Source organism: Rhinolophus ferrumequinum, chromosome 2 (assembly GCF_004115265.2).
Source record: "Rhinolophus ferrumequinum isolate MPI-CBG mRhiFer1 chromosome 2, mRhiFer1_v1.p, whole genome shotgun sequence".
NCBI classification, from domain to species: Eukaryota; Metazoa; Chordata; class Mammalia; order Chiroptera; family Rhinolophidae; genus Rhinolophus; species Rhinolophus ferrumequinum.
This window is the reverse complement of record NC_046285.1, coordinates 101,868,176-101,885,619: the sequence shown is the minus strand read 5'-3', so window position 1 is coordinate 101,885,619 and position 17,444 is coordinate 101,868,176. Positions and strand designations below refer to the sequence as shown.

The following is a 17,444-nucleotide window of genomic DNA, read 5'->3' as shown; positions in this document are numbered from 1 at the left end:
TTATTGGTTGTCTATTTGAAAGTCAAATTTAACTGGGGGTCCTGCATTTTATTTGACAATCTTACTGATAATACGAAGGCCATGGAGACATGATGACTGTGCCAGCACAGGGACCCAGGGCACTCAGAGGAGGGGTCTGCAGGGAAGGAGGCATTGGGGTGGCCTGAACCATTGACAGAGTGCTGTATACACAGTAGCTCCTTGAACACTCACGTAATCCATGGGGTGGACATCATTATGCCCAGCTGGCCAGTGAGACCATTGAGGTGCTCAGAGGTCATGTGGTTACCTCCCCAATATACATCAGATGGGGCAGAGGAGGGGATGCTGGCACAACTCTCCCCATGACTGTCCCCAGTGTTAGTGAGGTGTCAGGAAGGGTAGGCATGGAGGAGTCAGGGTGGGAAAGTGTGCCAATGGACGTGGCCTTCTCACAGGAAGAAGCAAGTGTCACAGAGTCTGGATTATAAGTGGGGTTTAGCGAGAGTGGCTTAGAAGGGGGTGAAGGTCTGTGGCTGCAGAAACCAGAAGCGGCCTGGAGTGTGAGAAGAAAATGGTTTTCAAGTTTTCTTGAACCAAAGAGTGTGGCCCACCTGGAAGAGAAAAGAATAAGGGGGGTGCACTTTTTCTAAGGAAAACAATGCAGGCCTCCCCTTGGCAGGTCCTCCAGGCAGCGTAGCACACCCACAGTGCAGCACACTCAGCTTCTGGCGCTGTCACCAGCGGCTTTGGCCTGAGGGTGAGGTCCGTTCAGGAAGCCACGGACCTGTGAAAAGCTGGTCCCCTTCAGGACTTTGGTCTCCTGGGTTTCCAGCTGGATACTCACCAAGGGCACTCTTTCCACTGTGGGATTATACAAGGGTGATCAGCAGGGTTCCAGCGGCCTGTCTTCAGTACCGAGAAGAGAAGCCTCTTCTAACACACACAGAGAGAGGACAGGGAAGATACCGGAATCAGCAGGCCTCGTTCTTAGCTTAGTCGTGTTCTTGTTTGTACATGGCTTAAGTGGACTGGCTTCCACGGAAACTCAGATTTCATATCTTTAGGGGATGAGCTCACAATTAGTAGCAGGATGTTCTCTCAACTAACATTAAGAGAGAAACTGGCCTGGGGCCTGCTCCGTGGTAACCATTTCCAAGCCCGTGGGAGCTGGGGGCTTCCTCCTGCTATGAGCAGCTTGGGTGGGACACTCAGCAGACTGTGTCCTGTCCCATGGGGAACAGGACAGACTGTGTCCTGTCCCATGTCCTGTCCCACAGCCCTAGAGAAGGATGGGGAATTTGGAGGAGGTTATCCTCAACGCCCTGGGAAGAGTAAGGAAAAATCCTAAAAGGAAAGCTGAGAAGGGCTGGGGCTTCAGCAGCCGCCTTTCATTGCTCTCTTCAGAATAGCTGTTAGGGGAAGTGGGGGGCAGGGGTACAGACTGCATTTGTGACAAGTCTAGGTGCAGAAAGAAATAAAATCGATTTTTTTTATAACGTCAACTTTTCCTTGATTATAAAAATAAATGTTAAAGTATATATCGGTATTACAACATTATGCTTGCTGAAGAAAACAGAAAAAAATATAGAAGAGTAAATCACAGTAAATGAAAACCATCCATAATCTTGCTATGCAGAGAAACTTTATGTTTTAAGTAAAAAGAATAACTTAAACATTGCCTCTTTTGTGAGTGAATAAGAATTTTTTGTTATTAATATACAGTGTTTGCATAAAAAGAGATACAAAGCTAGTTTTAAACCTTTCTTGAGAACATTGATGTGGTCTCCTGTTAGTCTCGCTTACCTATGAATTTCCTTGTTAAGTCTTTTTTTTCAGGGTAAACTTTAGTTCAGCTATTGTTAAAATAATTAAAAAGTAATGAGGTCTTACTATATGGACGATAATACAAGGCACAATATTTCAAATATAGACCCAACTTGCGTGTAACGGGGGTGGGCAGGGCTGGGGCGGGCTGGGGGTGTAAAACAAACAAAATCTAAGTAATTCCCCAGCTTGGTCAAATGTTAACCACACAGGACATTTAAACCTCTGAACCTCAGTTTCCCTTTCTGTGAGCTGCATCAGTGTCTCTCACCTGAGGATGTCCATTAGAACCCCCCTGGTGAGCTGTTGAAACCATGCCTGTGTGGTCCCCATCCAGGGGAATTCTGGCTCAGTGGGACTCGGGCAATTGTGGGTGGGAGGGAGAAAGGGGTCTTTGGTATTTTTTTTCTCTTTTTTTTGTTCTCTTTTTTTTAATTTATTTTTAATTTATTGGGGTGACAATTGTTAGTAAAATTACATAGATTTCAGGTGTACAATTCTGTATCACATCATCTATAAATTACATTGTGTGTTCACCACCCAGAGTCAGTTCTCCTTCCATCACCATATATTTGGGTCTTTGGTATTTTTAAAAAGCCCGCCAGGCTGCCATGTGTGCTGGAGTGGCTTGTTCCTACCCCAGCCGATTTTTTTAATTTTCAGGAATTTTATGAGCTGATCGTTAAACAGTCATGATTAAAAATTAAAATATATAAACTTACAACGAAATAAATTATATTTAAAATGTAGGTAAGAAATCCTCAAAACTCATGACTTCCTAATTATTTTAGAACATTTTCCTGTTACTATGCTTTAGACCTTGTTTGCATCCATTATATTTGTAGAGTGGACGCATGGTGTGATGACACATGGTACCTCACATCCCTTCACGACTCCCCTTTCAATGACTTCACATTCTAGCTTGAAATCAACTACTCTGGGAGTATTTACACCACAGAAATTGGAAGATGCTACAAATCAGGGTTTTCCTCCCTAGAAATCCAGTTATTAAATACTGCCCACTGTCCCCAGTGTGATATAAGGTTAATACAGAACCTAGTTAATACAATGATCACTGGCTCATTTAAAAAAAATTGATTTGAAGAGTAGGCTTCTAAGCTTTCCTTTACAGAGATGCAAGCACTAGTGTGTGTGGGGGGTGTGGGGGTGACTGGCTCCATGGCTACAATGTCTCTTTCTCCACACATTTCTTTTAAAGGAGAGACATGTTTGCTCGCCTCTCCCCTGGCACTGAAGAAGCAGGTGTGTTTGTGCAGGTCTTTAAGGTATCTTTAAAGTAAATAGGCTTGATAAAATCTTTCCTTTTCTCTTTTCTTCCTTCTTCTGTCGCTCATATTGATCCAGACCTTTCCACAGGCACAGAGTATGCTGGCTGTGTTTGTACATTTCTACAAATAGATAATGGTGGAAGCCTATTGTACAGAAACAGGCTCTGTTAGGATGAACGTAGCCGAGGGGGTGGCCAGCTACTTCCTCTCCTTTGAGATTTTGGTGTTTGGAAGATTTTCACTTAAACTCCTTTCCATAACTTGTCCTGGCTCCTTTATAAAATACGGGAGGAACAATCAATTCTCTCATGGCCTTTCATGGAAAGTTCAAGCTTGCTAGGGTGGGGCGCTTTCCTTTTCAGCCTCAGGTATATTTTTTGGTGCTAAGGGAGTGAGGCTGACGTGGATGGATTGTGTGTAAAGTGCTCAAAAGATAATTAGTGTGAAAAGCAAGCTCTGCATGTCTCTGTCTGGGGTGCCCAAGACACTTCTCTACCCAAGTTCTCAAGCAACTGAGAAACGAGATGAAGGAATAAGGCGTCCCAAAGATCACCTTTGTCACTGGTAAAGTCTAGGATGGAGAATATGGCTTGTGTCTGTGACAAATAAGCTCCCTAATACCGAAGCCCAGATTTAGGCAGGGGTGTGCGGTGGACCTTGGCAGGCCCTCAAGCCCCCACCCCACAGGGAGAGCCCACCTTGGAGATCCAGTTCTCTCCTAAGAGTAAACCGAAAACGGGGGCCTCTCACTGCTCACAGCCTGTTTTTCCTTTCAAATTGACCAACCAGGAAGGAGCAAAGAGAGGCAGGATTTATGCTAACACCCTCCATCAACTGGGAGGACTCTGAGGGGCTTCCCTCAGCCTGCCAGCCTGGCCCGGCCAACAGCCACTGCTAACACTGTCCTTGCCGCTGCAGCTCTGGACAACGCCTTTATTTGAAAACTGAGGGCTGCCTGTTAGACCAGGTTTACTGAATGGAAAAGGGGGAACCATGGTCCTTTCAAACTGCTTCGGGGAGGAAACTAGGACGCTGTAATTAAAATTGGCTATGCCTACAAAGCTGAAAGTTCTAGCATTCCTTACCTTTCAGTTACTGTACTGGGTTCAGTAACATCCCCCTAAAATTCGTGTCCTCCTGGAGCCTCCGAATGTGGCCTGATTTCAAAATAGGGTCTTTGCAGATGTAACCAAGTTCTGATAAGGTCCTCCTGGATTAGCGTGGGCCTTCAGTTCCACATGACCAGTGTCCTTACACGAAGAGGAAAATTTGGGCACAGAGATACAGTGAGGGAGAGCCATGTGATGATGAAGGCAGAAACTGTAGTGATGCTTCCACGAGCTGGGCAACGCCCAGGATTGCCAGCAAACAGCTGGGTCTAGAAGAGGTGAGCAAGTGTTCGTCCTGGAGCCCCCAGAATGGCAAAGTCCAGCATGTGGCCACCCATGTGGAGGAGGTAGAGTTTCTTTGTGGAGAGAAGATGAAGGAACGGCAATTATCAGATGCCGTTGGACCTGTACGCGGTGATGGCAGGGAATGGGAGGTACTATGACTTGACTCTAGTGAGATCCCACGTCTCCTAGACATTTGTAGTCCTCCCCAGTCTGTCAGCCACAGCCCTGATTGGAGCGCTTTGTCTGTGGAAATACCTCGATTCCTCTTGGGCTGCTGTGAAAAGTGGCCAGGCAGGCCCCCAAAGGTTGTCCAGGAAGCTCGAGGACACTCTCCCTGCATTTCACATGTAGCAGGAGGGGTTTTCTCACTCCTCCCTCAAACCCAGTCCCCCACTCTCTTCCCAGGCTAACTCTTGGGCAGGAAGGAAAGTCTGGCTGAGGCTGTTAATTTAACCGCACACCACAGGACGGCTGGAAGGGGCTGTGGGGGACAGCCCATGTGGACCGAGAGTGTCTGGGGATCAGTGGACAGTCATGACAAGGTGCCCGCCCTCTTATCCTTCCAGGTGCTGCTAAGGAGCTGACAGCCCATTCAGGGTCTCTGCCAGGTGCTCTGCTGTCATCGGGGTGGGGATAGGGGGCTGGGGACAGAGACCTGAGCTGCGGTTCTTTCTATGTCATTACCAAGTTTAATTTTCAAGGTAATGGAATGTGCTGTAAAAAAGAAGCTTCTGTTCCTGGAGATTTAAAACCCTTTCCTGGCAGCCGTTTGCTGTTGGTAGAACTTATGTCAAATTCCTGGTCTGAGGCGAAGTGGTGCGTGTTGGGTCAACAAGGGGTGGAGACTTACTGGGACACGCTGGCGGGTCGGGGAGCTGCCTCATGGAACCCCGTCCTTGTGTGGAGGTGAGGCAGAGCAGAGAAGACCGAATCTGACCTTGGATGTTCCTGTTTTCGGTCCCTGGCGTGGGCCTGATTCTCATCTCAGCTTTATCTTTTCTCCTCTGGGATCCGTGCCTGCCTTTGGCGTCTGTTGTCCATCGACATCCTGCCCACAGAGATGGAGGCCATTTATTAGGTTCCCTCCCTTTCCCTCCAAAAAAGATATGTCTGATTCTATTACTGAAAAATTGCCACGGCCATTCTCAAGCAGAACGTATTTCCTCAGCGAGTTCTTGTCTCTTTTGGTTAAAGGGGAAACGCTGCATTTTTTCTACCTAATCCTTGTGAAATTTTTTCAGTGTATTCATTCAGATAACACCTTGTTGAGCCATCCCATTTCTCACTCCTAATCTTTTATTTATCGTTTCTGAGATTTATAAGTTACATATGCATCTGTCCCTTTCTTCAAATTTATGGTGTTGCCTCACCCTCCTTCCCATCACGCCTTTGCAGCCATCCAGCCCGTATTTTGTGAGTCCTGGGTGGAGCCTTCCTCAGCTCAGGACATTCCATCGTCCCCGTCAAAGTGTGTTGCTTTCGATTAATAAAATGTCTTCACTCTGCTCAAAGACGGTGTTCATTTCTTAATTCACAATTTCTGGTACGGATGGAAAACAAGTGTCTATTTGAGTTCCTGCTTTCAATTCTTCTGGGTGGTTTATACCTAGAAGTGGAATTGCTGGATCACGTGGTAATTCTCTGTTTAATTTTTTAGGCCCTACCATCCTGTTTTCCACAGTGGCCACACCATTTTACATTTCCTCCTGCAATGCACAGTGATTCCAATTTCTCCACGTCCTCACCCACACTTGTTATTTTCTGTTCTTTTGATAATATTTTCTCTTCCAAATGGGTGTGAAGTGTGCTCTGTTATTTTTAATGCCTTATGGCTTCTTCTGTTTCCTCGTAGTTCCTGCTTCCCCATCATTTCAGTCTGTGCTTGAACCCTTGACGGCTCTGGTCCAACTTTACAACAGCAGCTCGCACTACCATCTGGCCCATTTTCTCTGAGAGACAGAGAATCTCATCGGCCAAGCACATCTTACTGTGCCAGGTCTTCTGGCCAATACGTGGGTCAAGAGCCCCTGGGTCAGTCAATCATCAACTAAGACCAAGAAGAGGAGGGTCGCTGCAGACATGTGCATAACTGTCTACAGAGGGCCTCTCCAAGGTTATCGTCCCTTAGGAGGGGCCATGGGAGCGAGTCATCATAAACATGCCCACTGTACAATGGGAAAGATGCTGGGAGTTTAAGTTGTATGTCCTCTAAAATGTGAAATAAAGGAAGCTGGCTTTTGGCACACATCATCGCTGGTCTAGAAACTTCTCTCTCTCCCTTTGCCCTCTGGGGTCTTCAGTAGGCAGGCTTGGGTCATTCTCATCTTCAACAATGGTGCTGTATTTTAATGGAAACTTCTTTTAAATACTAAAAACCCCTTTAATATCCAAAGACATGGAGCCACTCTAGTGGAAAGACTGGTCCAGAGGTTGATCGCCACCCTGTGTAGTGGCTACTCCTTCATTTAACAAAGCTGAGAAAACTTAATTAAACCACTATTCTCTCCAGTCTTGCACCACTGGCCCATGCTGAGAGTGGGTGTAGAGGACACCTTTTGTAAGTTACCATTGTCTCTGTTGTAACAGAAGTATCGAGGTGTTGTTTCATTCCATTTTATGTGAATGCGCATGGAAACTCTGTCTGGGCTGAGTGCTAGCTCCTAGGTAGTTCACTTTTTCCTGAACTTATGGACATGAACTGGTATAATTGTCTAGGTTTCCCGTGGGTGTTGGCTGTGGAAAGCTTAGAGAAAGTTGGTTTTCTGCTGCTATGAGCTGAATTATGTCCCCCTCCCCAAATTCATGTGTGGAAGCCCTAACTCCCAGGACCTGAGAATATGACTGTATTTGAAGATAGAGCCTTTAAAGAAATAATTTAGTTAAAATATGATCTTACGGTAAGCTGTAATCCAATATCACTGGTGTTCTAATAAGAAGAAGAAATTAGGACACAGACACACGCAGAGGGAAGACCATGTGAAGACATGGGAAGAAGACAGCCATCTAGAAGCCAAGCAGAGAGGCCTCAGGAAAAACCAAACCTGCCGACACCTTGATCTGGGACTTCTAGCCTCCAGAACTGTGAGAAAATAAATTGCTGTTGTTTACACCACACAGACTGTGGTACTTTGTTATGACGGCCCTCGCAGACTAATATACCTCCCCACAACCACCGTATAGATATTTATGTTTGCTTTTGTTTTTTGTTTATGCTTGGTTTTATTTTATGTCTCCCACACTTGCATTTTCTTTTTAACTTGTGCTCCTTGATTATGTTTTTGTATTCTGTTACGCTTTCTGGGTTCAGATACAGTAAAAATAAATTTTAAAAATTCTTAAAATGATATCTACTGGGCGTCTCTGGTGCTGAAGAGTCTCTCCTGGGTACCAGGGAGATTCAGCCTGGTGAACTGGGATGTGCTTAGCAGAGTGCCTGGTGTTAATCACGTCTCAATAACTGGTGGTTATCATTACCAGCTATTAGCTGCTGGACAAGCCAGCTTTTGCTGTGTAACAAACCACTCCCAAACTTAATGGCTTAAAATAATGAACAGCTATTGTGATTATGACGACCATAATACCAGCATATTATGATTTCATGATTTTCTGGGTTCAGGGAGCAATTCTTCTTGTCTGAGCCAGCTCAGTTGGGGCTGGATGGTCAAGCATGGCCTCACTCCCATTTCTGGGACCTCAGGTTGAAGGTTGGGATGGCTGGGGTCTCTTGCCACATGGTCTTTCATCCCGCAGGAGGGTAGCCTGCCCTTGTTCCATGATGGTTACAGATTCCAGGCAGCAGGAGAAGACAAGCCCAGCATACCCACTCTTCATGTCTGCTGGTGTCACATTTTATAATGTCTCATTGGCCAAAGCAAATCACCTGCCAAGCCCAGGTCAAAGAATGGAGAAATAAACACCACCTTCTGATGGGAAGCTGCCTGTCCCATTGCAAAGGAGCAGGGAAGATTGGGGGCCATTTATAATCCCTGAGTGCAAGGCATTGCACTAGTCACTTTATACCCATTCTTTTGCTTAATCCTGCAAGTACTTCTAGCCTCATTTTAGAGACCAACACAGAAATTCAGAGTGCATATGACCCTCTTCTAATGAGGAGCAGAGCTGGGACTCAAACCCAAACCTGCCCACCTCCAAGACTGGTTGGCTTGCAAGTTCGCCATGCTGAATCGCCCTGGTGCCAAGGACAGAGTCTCACACACTGGAGACGCCAGCAGGCGTTCTATTGCCCATCCAACTTGAATTGGAGAACAGACTGTGCAAGGTAGGAATGAACGGCGAACAAGGAAGAGCACATCAAACTTTAAGTCAAGCTCTAGATTAACTTTGGGCCTCCCAATGGGCAAGATATCTAAGCTTTCTAGACCCTGGGCTTCAGCTTGAACAACTGAGACTATAATGCCTGCTTGGCTTTGGTCATTAGGATGAGGCCATGCGGGAAAATGGAGGTGAGTGTGCTATGGAAAGTCACCCGGGCAGAAAACAGATGGGGAAAAGAAGCTTTTTGTCCCTTCACCTTTCCCTGACAACAAAAGGTTTAACCCTAAAAAAAAGTTTTAACCCTAATCATCAAGTTCCCTTTTTGTTTTGTTTTGTTTTGTTTTTTTTATGGTCTTGTTTTTTCCTGGCCTTCACCTATCTTTAAGGAGTCACTTTCCATGTGTATTTCTTCTCACCTCCTGGGTCGATTTCATCCCCAGCTACCTCTTCCCTGTCTCTTCTCTCTTCTCTCTCTGGGCCTCAATGCTGACTGCTTTGCTGTATGCATTTCTTCCATGAGTCGCCCTTCACACCCTTGCTTTTCCTCCACCCTTCACACCCTTGCTTTTCCTCCGGATATTTTCCTGTTTCCTAACACCATTCTCAGTCTGGGCTTTCTTCAGAATTTGAACACCAAGAGGCACCAGCAGTGACCAGAAACAATGAGGCCTAAGAAAACAGGTCATTTGAGCCGGGAGAGACGTCAGTGAAACCATCTTAGTATTTGATTGGCCTTTTGTTAAGAGAATAGTGACTCTTTAAGCTGGTCCTGAGAGACACTGGCCCCTTTTTAGAGTGGACAGAGTTGAGACGGCAGGTACTGAAAGGGCAGCGTTGATAGCTGAAACTAGGTGTTGCCACAAGGCGGAGAGGCATCCATGCAGGAGCAAGCTGAGTACCAGCAGAGACTCCTGCCCTTCGGCTTCAGGAAGAAGGAGCAATGTGAGGCCTGACGCCGGGAGGCCAGGTGGATCTGATTGATGTTGAGGTCAAGCTGGGGGAAGCTACGGAGAGAGCGCACGCGACCCAGCCAGGCAGGAGTTGGGAGCCAAGGGGCACCTGGGCCAGAGGCTGAGTAAGATGTTTAATAGGATCCCGGAAGAACATGCTGATGTAGTACCGGACAGGGCTGGGGAGACACCAACACGGTGAGTTGCGCTTGTGGTTTATAAATTCCACCTCTTCTTCGTTTTATCTTGAGGTTGGAGTCTCTGTCAACCATGGATGTTCTTGGGTGTATCAATAGTTCATTCTTTTCTATCCTGAATAGTATTCCATTGTATAAATATGGTATATTCCGTTTCTAGCAATATTTACTACAAAGACTTTTCTTTCTCCATTGGCATCTTAGTGGAAAATCAATTGACTATCTATAGGTCAGTCTACTGATCGACTATTTTATTCAATTGATTTATATGTATATCTTTATGCCAATACCCTAGTGTCTTGATTACTGCAGCTTTATAATACATCTTGAAATCACATAGTGTTAAGTCTTCCAAGTTTGTATTATTTTTTCAAACTCATTTTGGGTATTGTAGATCTATTTGGAATCAGCTCATTTATTTCTTCAAAAAAAGCCTGCTGGAATTTTTATAGAGTTTGTGTTGAAACAATATATAAGTTTAGGAAAAATAGACATCTTAACGATATTGAATCTTCCATTTGATGAACATGGAAATATTCCATTTATTTAGATCTCTTTCATTTTTCTCAGAAATGTTTTATAGTTTTCATGTAGAGGTCTTATACATCTTTCAGTAGATTGATTTCTAGGTATTTAAAGTTTTGAATGCCATTGTAAATGGTGTTGATTTTTAAAATTTCATTTTCAAACATTTGTCACAGGTACATAAAAATATAACTGATATTTATGTACTGACTTTGTATATCATGACCTTGCTAAATTCATGTAATTCTAGTGATGTTTTTTGTAGCTCCTTAGGGTTTTATTGATATAAAATAAATAATTTAAGGCTAATTAGACAGTAAATAAATTAAGAAATATAGGTGTTACTGTTTTAGCCATCTATTAATATCTCTTAGGTTCTAAAGGTTTTATTGCTGTGGTGGTGGTGGTGATGGTGGTGGTGGTGGATAATTTTGATGGGATGATGTGTACAGAGGAAAGTTCATAAAACAAATCCTTTATATCAACTGCCAAATTTCAAACAACACCCAGTCTTAGATGGGCCCCAAGACTTTGCAACTACTCACAATTCACACCTTTGTCTATACACCTTTCAAATTGCAGTAACTGAGCATTAATACCTACTACTGTCATTTTTTTCTTCAATTCTTACACTGTACTTCCTATGTGTGCACAGTAGACATGATTTTGAAATACCCTCCAATTGTCACTTCATAAATCACATCTTCAGGTTTTGCATCAAACAGGAAGGAGCAAAATTAAAAATTTTTGAGACTATTCAGAGAGCGCCGACTGTATACCAGGAATCAAGCTAAGCAATTTACATGCATCACTTCATTCATTCCTCTCAAAGACATTATGAAATTAGTATCATCATTAGATTTAATTCACAGATGAGAAAACTGAGGCTAAGATTCAGTTATTTGCCAGGTCACACAGATAATAAAATTTGAATCAAAGTTCTTGACTTTGGAGCCCACTCTTTTGACCCATTACTTCCAAAGCATCTGTTTAAAAAGCAATCATAATTCCCGACACTCACTGGGTACAGAAAAAAGGAATTTATCCAGACTTGAAAATTCTTAGGCTGATAAGAAATGATACCAACTGTCACTTATTACCATGTAATGTTGGAGGGGTGGTAATAAATCTTTTGTGTCAGCTAAGAGAGGTGCTAAGAAGGCCAAGTTCTCTCCTCAATCCCTCGTCACCATGGGGGTCTGTGTGAAGGGTGTGGAGCTCTGTGTCTGGAGAAACAGCTCCAAGTCCAGCCTCCGCAGAGAGCAGATCATCCATATGTGACGGGCCACATCAAGCTGCATATGAAGGGTGCATGGTGTGCCCTCGGGGTGCCCCCTGCTGTTTGAGGAGCACATCCAGTTCACAATCACACAAGCCCCCTGCACAGATGTGGATGACGCCAGAGTTGGAATTACATAGCGACTCCCAAACAAAACAAAACAAACCCAACCACGGGCAGTAAAAGCCTGGATAACAAGCCCAGGGAGCATTGGCACCAGAATTGCAAAAGGGTCCTCTGTATGCTGCAGATTGCAGAATCAGAGACACTTGTAAAACAAAACCTGTTGTGCTTCAGTGCAGGCTCCACTTGCCAGTCCTGTTGCTGCATCTGATTTGATTGAGGGAGGAGGGAGCCCTTACGAACTGGGCTTGAGACAATTCAGTGAGACGCCATCCTTTGCAGATTCTTCCCAGTTAAATCCATACTGATGTTTTTATGATCATTTAACTTTTCTATATGTTGACCTTTACCCTTCATACCTTAGACTCGTAGGGGTGGGGAGAGTACTTTATAACTCCTGGTGACATTCCAAGAAAATGTCATTCTCCAGTACCAGCACTATCCTGGAATTTCCAGTCTGGAGAACGGCATTTGGCAGGGTCCTTCAACATCAATCAGGGCACCTGGAGGTAACAGTATGTTCTTCAGCTCCAAAAGGCATTCCATTCCAAGAATCTCCATCTTTGCAGTCTGCGGTTGGGTGTGAAGTTCACTCCTTCACAGGCATCTCCCCCCTTCCATTGCTGGAAATCTTCCAACCCCAAGGCCTGCTCTGAACCCTGGGGTCCATTCCCGTAGAAGTGGAGTGAGAATGATGACTGCTTGTCTCTGCACACTGAAGGACACACATTCTTGGCTCTTTTATGCCACTCTGCACACCACTGACCATGTCGTGGGCAGAGAACACAACGCAGGAAACAACAGTTGGAAAACCATTACATTGAATAAGCTCTGGGTTACAACAGACGGAGGCGGAGGTTTTAAAAAGCCTTTAATTGTCCTACTACCTTATATAATTTTCAACGTCCCTGACATAATTATTCTCACTAATATACTGCAGCAAGGGTGGTATAGGAAGCATGCTGAGCATTCTGTTCCCTGAATGGCTAATTTTTTCAATTTGAATTGTTTCTAAACTGGACCAGGAATATCATTTTCGCAAAACCTAAGAATATGCAGCTTTCTACACAGAACCATAAAAATATTTGGTAAAAAGTAGGTGTGTTCTCTAGGAGCTTTCATTTAAAAATTTTTTTATCTTGAGCATCTCCCTCTTTTACTTTATATTATGAAAAATTTCATACATGCAGAAAACAATGTAATCTAACGAACAACCTTATACTCACCATCCAGATTGAACAACGGTTTATATTACGCCACCATTTGGGACAATCTGGTTTTTTTTTGTTGTTGTTGTAATTTAAAATAAATTACAGACTTTACTACGATAATGTAGTAATGACACTATGTTACTAGGTAAGTTAGCAAGTATCTTTTAAAAATAGGAATATATTCCGCCACAGCCTGCACTGCATTGGTTGTCTTTACAGACAATCCACTCTCCAGTCACTTCCTGTACAGTGGCAGTTATATTTTAAGGATATATTTAAGTTCTATTTCAGGCTAAACCTTTTTCTTGGCCAAGAAACCATCACTGCATCACATCGGTGCCAGGTCCCCCCACTCTCAGTGATGTGAAGATTGATGTTCGCGCAAAGAAGGTTCCCACAGATCTTTCCCTTATAAAATTATCTTTCACTTTTATGACTAGCAAGTCATTTGTGGGGCAGGCAAGTCTCTGCATCTGTGAGTTATCAGTTTCCCCATCAACTCTTCCCTAAATATTTCCAAACTCCACTGATGATTCTTGGCTGAATGAGTCATTTCGTTCAAGATTACAAAATGGTGGTTTTCTAATTTTGTCATTTATTTGATATTTATTAGCTAGCATTCTTTCATAATGAAGAGTTTTCCTCAAAATCAGGACTATTTTGTAACTTTGATGAATAACTAAACATTTCTCCTTTTGTTACGAATTTTTAGAGTAAGTTGTCTTAATAGCTGGAAACTTTGAAATAAAAATAATTCACTGTCCTTATATTGTAAATGCCATACTATTTGCCTTTTCCTGGTGTAAATGGATTTAGCATACTAACATAGTACCACTTAATTCAGCAATAAACAAAAGAAAAGGTCAAATTGGTTAATTGAGTACGTTGATTAGTTATTGGATTCAAATGACAGTCACTTCCATAAAATGGCTTGTCCAGTATGTTTGTGAGTGGTACTGTGTTCAAATTCTCTCCACCCCCATGCCAGAGGCTCTAGAGGAGCCCAAAGCACAGACTGCCCATTAGAGGAGCCCCAAGTGGAGTGGGAATGCCTGAGACCTTGTGCTTCCTCCTTGCTCAGCCATTGGCTGGGGCACCTCAGGACAGCGTGTCCTGGGCTCAAAAGCTGAGGCAGACCCGCCTCGGGGCAGCGAGGCCTTTCTTGAAGGGCGTTCAGAGTAGTGCATCCTGTGTCACATGCATGGCAGGTAGGACCCTCTGTCTACGTCACCAGCCCAGGCCCACACCCCACACTCCATCCAGCCCAGGCTACCTGCAGCTCCTGGGATAAGCCAAGTTCCCTCACGTGTCCAAGCTGGCTCACCTATCCACTCGCTAAACTCCCAGTTCTTTAATATTCAGCTCCGGGGTCCTCTCATCCTGGAAGCATTTCCTAGTTGCCTTTCCTCAAGGCCTGTCACTGTTGTAATTATTGGTTTCCTCATCTGTCTCCTTCAGCGGACTGCGAGCTCAGGTGAAAAGGGGAAAATCTTCTTTCTTACCGGATCTCTCTTGCTTGGCATTGAGCTGCCACATAGTAGGTGCTGAGGAAATGTCCTCTGAGTGAAACAAATGAATGGAAAAAGAAAAATAGATGACTTTGGTTAAACCTGGGGAAAACACTGATTTCCCTCCTTCCCCCATCCATAGAAAAAATGGCTGAGCTGATTTGGCTCAAACCACCCCGGGTAAAATACACCTGGGACTGAGGTGCATGGAGCCTGGACTATTTCAGGCTCAAAGGAAGAAAGTGTTTTGCATATGAAGAATAGCCAAGGAGGCTAGATGTGGGACGAGAGGAGAGAGGGGACTAGATGGAAAGCGTTCTCAGTTTACAAAGAGGTTTGAACCCAAAGCATTGTAATAAAGAGCTAACTTATCAAAGCTCAACCAACAAAACAGACCCTCACACCCCATCCCCCCCAAATGAAAGTGGTCGTGTAGTCACGCTATGATTAAGGAACACCGTGAGTTAAGTGCTTCGGAATATGTGAATAGACATAAATCAGCAATTCCCCGCTTCGAAGGCAGCATTCTTGAGCATCCATTAATCTATGGTTGGCTCCTCCTGAAGCTCTGGGCCCCTCTGGCTTTCTCTGTCTCTTAATTGAAGCGGTGTGCCTTGGAGAATTACGGCTTTCCTACATCAGCTTTGCCTTCCAAGGGTGGATTGCAAAACAAACACAGGAAAAAGAAACTGGATTCAATTTCTAGGCAAGAGCTTTTTCTATAAGGACGCACACACCCTCCAAGCTCCGTCCTGGGGCAGGGCAGGCCTCTCGGATCAGCCTCCTAATTGTTGGTGAGTATGAGATGTCAGGCTGTCTTTGAGGTATTACACAGTTGATGAAATCCAGGGCTGCAGATCAATTCACAATGGGATGAAGACATGCTCTGGAAAGTGCAGCTCCACCATCTTAATCTTCACCTTTTCCTTTTATCCCAACCTTCCCAGTCCCCGGAGCTTAAGAGTTTGCAGTCAGCCCAGTGGCTTGCAAGCACCTCCTTCTTCCCACGGCCAGACAGATGTCTTCCGGCCTCCTCACCCATCGATGTGAGGCCCCTGATTTATAATCCTGAACCCAATGAGCGGGGCCTGCTGAGGCCAGACCATCACCTGGCCTTTGGAATTAATTTGGAGGGAAATGTGGAGCCCAGGGTGAATGGGCCCCCTCATTTAGGTGTGTGTTGTGTGGGTGTGCGAAAAAGACAATGCTTTTGCATGAGGCAGCCTGCTGGTGCCCACATTTGGAAGATATGGAGCCAAGGCCACCTAAATCACGCAGAGAGCAGCTGCATGAAGCAGGTCATAAACTAATGGTCAGAGCTTACACGGGTGGGCTGCGGTGACCATACGGCCCCAGGAGCCCAGCTCAGAGGACAGAGTCACTGCGAGTGTCCAGTTTCACTGAAATGCAATAAAATTTAAAAAAGCGTCAGTGAAAAAGAACGCAAGGGAGAAATTATTTGATTATGCCGTGATTTGCATTGATAGTGTAGGGTGATATTTGACTAGTTCTCCCAAGTCAAAGACCTCTTAAGTTCTCAATTTTAAAAAGTCATATTTAAGTGTTTATATTTATTTAACAAACTATTCTAAAGCACCTACTGTGATCCTGAGTGACAAATATTCACTCCCTTCCTCTTTCAAACAAGCGTATGAGTAGGTAACATTATTCCCTTTCTCATATACCTAATTGCTAGTCAATGGTCATTTTATTACATACATATGATGTCTCCTATATGTGTGTTAGAATTCCTCCAACAAACTGGTTTAAGCATTTCATATCAAATTACTAATAGATCCTGGACAAGTCAGAGGTAGAAATGAGACTTACTAGTTTGCGTAGGTATGATGGATATAAAATGAGACATGCTTATATGATCAAAGCGCTCTTAATAATTTCCCAAAGACTGATGGTTTCAGGTTTCAGTGCTTTTCAAATAACCTTATGGAATCAAGCTAGACTGGAAAATAACTATAAAGAGGAAAACAGAATTAGAGAATGCACACTCCAGAGTTGAAACTGGTCTTCACCACTAGTGACCAGTGTCTTTAATCAGCTCATGGCTGCTGTGACTCTGCTCTTTGGCTTTTCAGAATTCCCATTGGTCCTCAGCAGCTGCAGCAGGCGGGTGAGGGAATGTAGTTACAGGACTGGCTGTAAAACAAAGCACAACTGCTTTGAAAGACTGCGTACTGCTGTTTATTAAGGGCCGAACTGCTGCCAGTGGGCTGGTGCTTTTTGAAGGCCCAGGGGCCCTGCCCTTAAACAGTCCTCTTGGGGGGTTCAGACATTCTTCAGGGCGTGCTGGAGCCTGTCCAGTTCCAACTGTGGGCATCTCTTCCCACCTCTGCATTCGGCGACATTAACTTGGAAGCATTTACACCATGGAAATTGGCACATGCTCTATGGCAAGGCTACTCTGCCACCCCCAGAACTGGCTGACAAGTACACCACCAGGAAAGGAAGTCTGGAACTTTATGGATCTTTCCAGCAAGGCAGGGCTACATAGTAAAAGAATTTTTTAAAGAAAAAGACACATTGGGAAAAATGGAAACCATAGTACAGTTGAGCCTTGAACAACACGGGTTTGAATGGTGTGGGTCCATTTAAACGCAGATTTTTTTTCAACAAATACAGTAAATGTATTTTCTCTTCCTTATGATTTTCTTAACATTTTCTTTTCTCTAGCTTACTTTATTGTAAGAACACAGTATATGCCCCAATAAACTTTAATTACAAATATATATATTTAAAAAAGAATACAGTATATAATACATGTAACATACAAAATATGTGTTAATCGACTGTTTACGTTACGGGTACTATTTCCAGTCAACTGTAGGCTATTGATAAACTTTGGGGGGAGTTAAAAGTTACCCATGGATTT

At 44.1% G+C, this 17,444-nt stretch overlaps 1 protein-coding gene across 1 annotated transcript in view; it reads left to right on the top strand.

Annotated features, from left to right (window-relative positions):
• Nucleotides 1–9,528: 9,528 nt before the first annotated feature.
• Nucleotides 9,529–17,444, top strand: part of CLDN14 (claudin 14) — a 94,724-nt gene continuing 86,808 nt past the window's right edge. The window contains exon 1 of the mRNA XM_033132942.1: nucleotides 9,529–9,912. The gene's annotated coding sequence lies outside the window, so the exon portion shown is untranslated. The remainder of the gene's footprint in view (nucleotides 9,913–17,444) is intronic.